General features: G+C 43.8%; 1 pseudogene across 1 annotated transcript in view; it reads left to right on the forward strand.

Moving 5' to 3' along the window:
• Positions 1 to 4,744: 4,744 nt before the first annotated feature.
• Positions 4,745 to 9,605, forward strand: part of LOC309566639 (E3 ubiquitin/ISG15 ligase TRIM25-like) — a 172,589-nt pseudogene continuing 167,728 nt past the window's right edge. The window contains exon 1 of the transcript in view: positions 4,745 to 6,589. The product of the transcript in view is annotated as an E3 ubiquitin/ISG15 ligase TRIM25-like (transcript). The remainder of the gene's footprint in view (positions 6,590 to 9,605) is intronic.

A 9,605-nucleotide genomic window follows, 5' to 3' on the forward strand; every position in this document is an offset into this window, starting at 1 on the left:
AAGCCAGTTCTTGATAAGTCCTTCATTAAAAAATAACAATAAAAAAATAGTGTCCCCCAATGTAAATCCATCATCAATCACATCACCTGCCAACCCCGAAAAATAGTAAAAAAAAATACGCTCCCGCCTCTTCAGAGGCCTCCTGGCAAATGAGGCACTTGAGCCGTGACAGCTTTTTTATAGGAAAGGGGCAGGGACACCCGGTTACATCACTGGTGGCACCGCCTCTTTCTGACCTCACATTACATTACAGCCACGAGCAAGTTTAAATTACATTTTTTCCTTTAGAAATGTCAGTATTGCTGCAGCAGGCTCTATACATTGTACAGATGCGCCACTTTACAGGCACATTAAGGGGACTCCCCCGAGGCATGATATTTAATGATGAATGAATGATATTTCATTTTTATTGTTTCACTTTACTCATCATTAAAATCCCTGCTCCGGTAAAAATGATTGTTTAAAAAAAATTTGCATTGATACATGTCCCCCAGGTCAGTACCCGGACCCCCATACACTTTTTATGGCAATAACTTGCTTATAAGCCTTTAAAATGAGGACTTTTGATTTTTCATGTTCGTGTCCCATAGACTTTAATAGAGTTTGCATGTTCGCTAGAACTTTTTCTCTGTTCCAGATGTTCTTGTGAAAACCGAACAGGGGGGGTGTTCCGCCCACCACTACTCGTGAGTATGCGGGGTAGAAAGTTAGGAAGACCTGGACAGTAATCCTGCGGCTTCTAGGGGAGTAGCACTAACAATTTAGGTGGTACTTTACACATATACTGTATATCGTACATTCACATCAGTCCCTGCCCTCAAGGAAGCTTACAATCTAAGGTCCCTATCTCACATTCATACACATACTGGGGCCAATTTAGACAGGAGCCAATAAACCTAGCAGCATGTCTTTGGAATGTGGGAGGAAACTGAAGTACCCGGTGGAAACCCACGCAGGCACAGTGAGAACATGCAAATTTCAGGCTAGTAGTGATGAGCCGAACACCCCCCTGTTCAGTTCGCACATATCGAACAGGGAAATGTTCTAGCGAACATGCAAACTCCATTGAAGTCTATGAGACATGAACATGAAAAATCAAAAGTCCTAATTTTAAAGGCTTAAATGCAAATTATTGGCCCAAAAAATTGTATGGGGACCCGGGTACTGCCCTGGGGGACATGAATCAATGCAAGATTTTTTTTTTTAAACAATCGTTTTTACAGGAGCAGTGATTTTAATAATGCTTAAAGTGAAACAATAAAAATGAAAAATTCCTTTAAATATCGTGCCTGGGGGGTCCCCTTAATGTGCCTGTAAAGTGGCGCATCTGTACGATGTATGGAGCCTGCTGCAGCAATACTGACATTTCTAAAGGAATAAATGGCATTTAAATTTACTCGCGGCTGTCGGCTCCCGGCAATACAGTTAAAAAAAAAATGAAAAAAAAACGGCGTGGGGTTCCCCCCAAAATCCATACCAGTCCCTTATCCGAGCACACAGCAAGGCTGGCCAGGATGGGGGTGGGGGCTTGCGAGCCCCCCCCTCCTGAACCATACCATGCCATATGCCCTCAACATGAGGGGGGGGTTCAGGTGTTAGGTGCTTTTTAGCCAGAGCCCTCTTGTGGTTATGTCATGGGTGGAGTCAATGGGCATATATATATGCCAGGTTGGCAGGAGCCTAGGGCAGTTGGGGAATGAGAGCCAGATACCCCCACCAGCATGCAGATGTAGTCAGCTAAAGCAGAGGTCCTGGACAGGGCAAAGGAGGTCAGGGTGAGGTAGTTCTAGACCCAAAAGAGCTGGCTGTAGTCTTCCAGTTAGGCCCGGAGTAGAAAAAGGGAAGCCTAGAAGCAGGGCCACCATGAATGGGTTAAAAGTGGTTTGGATATAGGAGGAGTTGTGGGAGGAAAATGTTATTAAAGTGGAGACTTACTGGATTGGTTGAAAGTACGGAGCAGGAGGGGGAGGGGCTTCAGGAGTTGGGAGCGTAGGAAGTAGTTGGGAGGAGTCAATCGGGAGAGAGCCAGGACAGGACAACTTCCCCTCCTCCCTCCCTTAGAGTTAAACAGTTTTTAACTACTTGCCTTCTGTGCACTTAAACCCCCTTCCCATCCAGACCAATTTTTAGCTTTCAGTGCTCTCACACTTTGAATGACAATTGCGCGGTCATGCTACACTGTACCCATATGAAATTTTTATCATTTTTTTCACACAAATAGAGCTTTCTTTTGGTGGTATTTAATCATCTCTGGGTTTTTTATTTTTTACAAAAAAAAAAGAAAAAAGACAGAAAATTTGGAAAATAAATACATTTTGTCTTGGTTGGTAATTTATCAGTTCTGGGTCCTGGTAATTTTGTCATAGTGGCTGGCGGTGCACGAGGTCCTTGGATGTGTTATGATTAGGTGCAAAAAGGTACGTTTTGTAGGGACCCTTCTTGAGTACAGCTCCCATTATTCTGGCTGGTGGTACCTGTGATAATGGTTTGTCTCCAAGCATTTTTTGTGGCGGGAGGCCAATAATGGTGTGTAGCGGAGCTCCAATACCCAGCCTAGGTATCTCCGCTTTAAAATCCTTGAAGCTGAGGAAGTATTAAAATATCCACAGCAAAATCCCCCCAATAACTGGACAACACAGAGTTCTGGGAGTCAACTAGTTTATTGAACACTTTCACACAATATATACAGCACAGGGAAGCATCCCCCTCCTGATCAGATTACCCTACCAGGTCACGTGCCTGATTACATTATTATATGCAGATGAAATTGTATGCAGAAATATAATTAACCTGAACTAATTATTTAGCCATCTGGACAGAAACAATATGTGAGTTCATTAACAATTAACAATGGGACAGATAGGCTTAACAGAACCCACGTCACACCTCAATACACAGACAATAGGAAAAGACTGCCAGTGGCAGACTGACCATCTCTGACATTGAAGGACATGGAACAGAGGCCAATGTAATAAGCTCTTTCAATGACCATGTTCAGAATCAAACAGGCCAGGAATAGTTCTCACATATTTCTCGAGATACATGGCTGACAAATATTACTGTCCCACTTGAAGCAATCCAAGCCATATTCTCAGTGTCCATTCCGCTACATGGTGTTTCACAGGTACTTGAAGTGTATGCACACGAGGACCTTGGGGCCCCTGGGATTTCTGTCTGTATGTTAAAATGTTTTAATATCTTATTTATATTTGGTAATAAAAGGCTGCTATGGCCATTAAAACTCCAGTTGGTGTCATGTCTGGTTATTTATTAGAGTGGTCAGTGGAGTGGCGGTCAGGCAGTTTTTTGGGCAAAAAACATCCTTTGTACCTAGTCATGTCTCTTATAGTTAGTGGATGCTGGAGCGGGTTGCAAAAAGCCTTTCAGGCCAGGCCATGTGTCCTCTGTTATGAGTTCTATCCCCCATAGACATGGGAAAAGAGTACAGACTTGAGGAGCAGAGGCAGCAGTCCTGTCTCTGGAACGACATGCTGGGAGTCATGAGCTTGATGCATAGAACCTTTGGCAAGTCAGAGCCCTCTGAATGAGCACCATTGACCCCGGGAAGGAGAGAGACTGTGCAAAGGGAAGATAGCTTAAGAGTGAAATGCTGATGTGGTACTTCCGTAATACGTTATCGGCAAAGAGATGCCAAGTGACTCCAGATAGTGTGTCTATGTGATGTGATGTGTCACTGCCATCTTCTGAAGAACATCTGTAAAGTGCGGAAACTATACTTTTTGTGTGGATATTCTTTTCTTTGAATATAAAGGATGATGGCCATGGAAGTCATGGGAAGGCTTCTGGCAAGGAGTTGGGCACAGTATGGAGGAAGTAGAAGGGCTAAAAGCAGGTGAGTTGTTTGTCTATCCCAGAAGAAGCAGGGTGGGAGCTTGGGTTCTGTAGCACCAAACAGCCAATGACAAGCCCCCTTACATGCCTGGGACATTCATTGCCAAGTAAGTGGATCTGGGACAATCGTAATGTAGAAATTGGGTGGATGAAGAGCCATATTAAAATTATACTAATCCGGTTGTCAATAACTCTACACTCTGCTAAAAGTTTGACCTCTTATGGTTTGTGAAGATTCACTTTAACTTGCTTTACCCACCAGACTTGCACAGTGCAGCTCACAGCAATCTCAGGAGAGTGATTTGTGTCCAAAATCCACAAATATCTAGGAGATCAAATTCTGAAGACTTTCTCGCCTCTAGTATTAGATACATGGGGGTTATGGGACATTGGATGCACCCTGCTACAGCAGAGGACACAACTATTGTATTTACTCAATACAGATTGGAGGTATGGAGGTCACCATTATCACACATAAGGTTATAGTCATGGTGAAAGTATCTGTAATAAGTACTTTACTGTATGCGCTGTTCAAAAACCAACTATCATACTCCAACCTTCAATAGAAAATGACATCTTGGGAATGAAAGTGTGGATGTGATTGGTGTCTCTGGGGTAACACAGACAGTTCATATTATGTGATTTGATAAAAATATAAAATATTGTCTCTGATGATTGTATGGTTGCACCATCTCTGTGTAGATAAATATGGAACACACCCTTTCTTCTCTCTTTTTACACAAAGTGCCGTAAACCCATCAACCAACCACAATGCAGTAATTCCGAATTTAATTGCATGACTGTTATAGATTATTACACTTTGTACATTGTTTTCTTATTAAATAGGCCTCACAGAGTTCAGTCTTCTCACTTTACTCCTCTACTCTCAGCGATGGCGTCTTCTCATCTGAAAGAGGATCTGGAATGTTCCATCTGTCATAAAATTTATATGGATCCTGTAACCCTGAAATGTGGACACAACTTCTGCCAAGTCTGTATTGATTATGTGCTGGATATACAGGAGGAGGATGGAGGATATTTATGTCCTGAATGTGGAGAAAAATTCCGGAATCGTCCTGTCCTTCAGAAGAACATTACTCTGTGTAAGATATTGGAGACCCTCCAGACTACGCAGGGTGATCAGGACAAAACGGGGGTCTTCTGTACTTACTGTATTCACACTTCTGTACCTGCTGTGATATCCTGCCTGCTGTGTGAAGCTTCTCTGTGTGACAATCACCTGAGAGTCCACAGCAAGTCACCAGAACACGTCTTATGTGACCCCACCACTTCCCTGGAGAACAGGAAATGCCCCGTCCATAAGAAGATCCTGGAATATTACTGCACTGAGGACTCCACCTGTATCTGTGTGTCCTGCAGTTTGGCTAGAGACCATCGAGGACACCAGGTGGAGACTCTGGACGAGGCCTCTGAGAAGAAGAAAAAGAAACTGAGAAATGTTCTGCAGAAACTGCTGCCAGGGAGAGAAAAGATGTAGCAAAGAGTCCAGATTCTGCAGGAACACAGGAGGAAAGTACAAAGAAAAGCAGATGGTGAAACAGAGAGAGTCACTGCCCTGTTCAGAAACCTCAGGAGACAGCTGGAAGACCTGGAGAAGAGAGTCCTGAGTGAGATCTCCGGGCAGGCAGAGCGGGTCTACCTCTTCATGTCAGATATGATCCGGGAGCTGGAAATAAAGATTGACGAGCTGTACAGTAAGATATTTAACATTGAGGAGCTGTGTAACATGACGGATCCACTGACTGTCCTACAGGAATCAGACACGGGTGACTTGTGTGATACTGAGGATGGAGATGATGAGGACAGAGAGAGACATGATAAACTCCTCCATGATGGAGGGGGTCTGGATATGGTGGGGATCTCACAAACATTACACACAGGTTTATCTGATATCATATCTGGGGTAAATGTAGGCCCACCTGTCTATCCACATTCTACTACAAAGGGCAAAGGTCACATAATTACTAGGCTGTTCCGTCCACGCCCCCAACCCACCCCAACCATACAGCACTTACACCACCACGCTGGAGGACTAAATATTGAGGCTGTACAGCAAACATCGGGGGTTACAGAGATATTACTGGATGTGAGTACAGCTGGTAATCATCTACGTATCTCAGATGACAGAAAAACTGCAATCTACTTACCACATCAGAATCACCCAGAAACACCAGAGAGATTTCAGGATTATCCTCAGGTGATGAGCAGTCAGAGTTTCTCCACAGGGAGTAATTACTGGGAAGTGGATGTCGGGGGGTCAGAGTACTGGGCAGTCGGGATGTGTTACCCCAGTATAGAGAGGAGAGGAGATCAGTCAGTGATTGGATATAATAGGAAGTCCTGGGTTTTGAGGAGGGGGTTGGATAATGAGTACTCAGTGGTTCATGACAGAAATGAGATCCCATTACCCAGCGGTGTTTCAAGTAAGAGAGTCAGGATAGATCTGGATTATGAGGTCGGGCAGATCTCCTTTTATGATCTGTGTGACCCGATCCGACACCTCCACACCTTCACCACCACCTTCACCGAGCCCCTCCATGCTGGGGTATGGGTAGGAGATGGGCGTATAAAGATATGTGGGGGGAATCAGATGTGAGAGAACTTCCCAGAGACTGGTCACATCATAAGGTGGAGAACCTGATTGGTGCAATACTCAGCCAATAGGGGGAAGCAGAGGACAAGAAACAACATTATTGATTTATGTATAAAGCTGCCGGTTCCGGGGCCGTCATCTTCATCCTAAACCTCACTTCACTACCTAGTGTGTCACTGACCAGGAACAAGCATGCAGGAGGGCAGAGTGTTCAGCCTTCACTGGCTGCATGCTTGTTCTTGGTCAGTGACACACTAGGTAGTGTATCAGGATTGTGAGCCTGTATCATTAGATTATATCTATAGCCAAAAACTTGTTTTCAATCTTTTTTTTTTCAAATATGAATTTTTATTCAGGAATTCAAAATAGATACATTAACATTTTGATATAGAATACATCACCAACTTGACATTTATTGTAACAACTCTTTTACACTTTACTTATCTTATATTCCTTCATTATTTTCCTTTTTTTTTTTTTAATACCCATCCTTTCCCCCACCCCTCATTAACCCACCCTCCCTAAATAAAAAAAAAAAAAAAAAAGGTATATTATATTATATTTAATCAAAGTGATCTGCGACCAGTGATGTAAAGGACAAATTACTTCCCATATCTTATTTTCCTCAACTTATCCTGTTATGAATTGTTTCCCTTCATCAGAGACAATAAAATGGTTCCATAAATCCCATATTTTTTTATACTGTTCCTGTCTATTTTGTGATGAGGCGATTTATTCTTCCATCCTCCTAATATCCTCTACCCTATGTATCCATTCCGCTATGGAGGGAGGTTGTATTTTTTTCCGGTTACCTGGGATGCATGCCTTTGCCGCATTTACCAAATAAGGGATAATAGAATTTTCATATCTCCCTACTGGTATATCCGACACATGTATCAGAATAAAAAAGATCGGTTTTTCTTCTATTTTGTATTCAGTAAATTTCTGAATAATGGTCTTCACCCCCGCCCAAAATGGTTTTATATTAACGCAGGTTTAGAGGATATGAAACAGTGTACCTACTTCTTTTCTGCATCTCCAACACAGGTCAGATTCCCTCGGGTACCAACTATGTATTTTCTTGGGTGTAATATACCATCTCATTATAAGCTTGTAATTCATCTCCTGAATTTTAGTACAGCTAGATGGTTTAAAAGTAAACCTTAATATCCTCTGGATCTGTTCATTTGATAAATCGCATTCCAGACCCCTTCCCCACTTTTCCACCCATGGTAGCTCTGGTTGCTCTTCCGGATTCGTCAATAGACCGTAAGCAATTGATAGTGTATGTAATAAATTCCCTGACTTTACACAATATTGTTCAAATCTCGTTAATGTTCTACCAAAGCTTTCCGGATTTGGTATTGAGGCCAGATAGTGATGTAGTTGGATTGCTTGGCATATTATATGTTCCAGTTCTATCAATCAATTGGTTCATTGAGGGCCATTTTTTTTGTATAAAAAATTACGAAGCTTGTTCCTGTTTCTTCTCCCTTAGTATTGTAAACTGTCTCTCATCTAAACCCGGGGTAAACTGGGGATTCCCCAGTATTGGGAACAGAGGAGACTCATTTGTTGTCAGTTTGGTATATATATTTAATTGCCTGCATGTACGTAATGTATTTCCTATTATTAGATGGTGTTTCAGATCTTTAGGTAGTGACTGACAGCACCATATCGCTCTCTTCAGGTCTACCTCCGTTTGCGCTTGTTCAATTTGTACCCAAAGTTTATTTTCCGAATGGTGCCACCAATCCAAAACTCTACTCACATGAGTAGCCTGATAGTATGCACGTATGTCCGGGAATGCTAGACCTCCCTTTTTCTTTGGTAGAGATAAGATTCTACGTGCTATTCGTGGTCTTTTATGGGACCAGATATATTTCACAAATAAGGAGTGTACCGCCTTAAAAAAAAGGCTCGGGATCCTAACCGGTAACGTCGCAACAAGTATAAGAATTTTGGCAAAACTGTCATCTTTAACCACTTTAATACCGGGCACTTCCCTCCCTTCCTGCCCAGGCCAAATTTCCCCTTTTAGCGCTGTTGCATTTTGAATGACAATTGCGCGGTCATGCAACACTGTACTTACACCAAATTTATGCCATTTTCCCCCCACAAATAGAGCTTTCTTTTGGTGGTATTTGATCACCTCTGGGTTTTTTCCTTTTTGCTAAACAAATAAAAAAAGACCAAAAAGTTTGAAAAAAAAAAAATTTTTTTTTGTTTATGTTATACAATTTTGAAAAAAAATAATTTTTTTCCTGCACTGATGAGCACTGATGAGACTGCACTGACAGGCACTGATGAGGAGGCACTGATGGGGTGGCACTGATGGGATGGCACTGATAGGCGGCACTGATAGGCGGCACAGATATGCGGCACTGATAGGCACTGATATGTGGCACTGATAGGTAGCACAGATAAGCAGCATTGGTGGGCACTGATAGGCGGCACTGCTAGGCACTGGTAGGCAGCATTGATGGGCACTGATAGGTGGCACTGACGGGCACTGATAGGTGGCACTGACGGGCACTGATAGGGGGCACTGATAGGCACTGATGGGCGGCACTGATCGGCACTGATGGGCGGCACTGATGGGCACTAATGGGCACTGATAGGCGGCACTGGTGGGCAATAATGGGCACTGGTGGGCGACACTGAAAGATGGCAATGATGGGCACTTGTGGGCAGCACTGATAGGGAGGGCACTGGTGGGCATCACTGATGGGGAGGGCAATAGGGGGCTCCCTGAGCCCTGATTGCCATCCCTGGTGGCCATATTGGGCATCCCAGGGGTCATAGTGGGCATCCCTGGGATCATAGTGGGCATCCCTGGTGGTTCTAGTGGCATCCCCCCCCCCCGAGGGTCTGCACTGGTAATCAATGATCTGATTACCAGCGCCGACCCCCCCCCCCCTGTCAAGGGAGCCGCCGATCGGCGCTCCTTTACTCGTGCCTGTCAGGCACGAACTGAGGAAAGCCGATCAACGGCTCTTCCTATTTACTATGTGACCAGCCGTGATTGGACACGGCTGATCACATGGTAAAGAGCTACGTCAGTAGTCTCTTTACCGAGATCGGAGATGCAGGGTGTCAAACTGACACCTCGCATCACCGATCGCCGCTCTGCGCGCCC

Source organism: Pelophylax lessonae (genome assembly GCF_965119305.1).
Source record: "Pelophylax lessonae genome assembly, chromosome: 1".
In the NCBI taxonomy this organism is placed as follows: domain Eukaryota; kingdom Metazoa; phylum Chordata; class Amphibia; order Anura; family Ranidae; genus Pelophylax; species Pelophylax lessonae.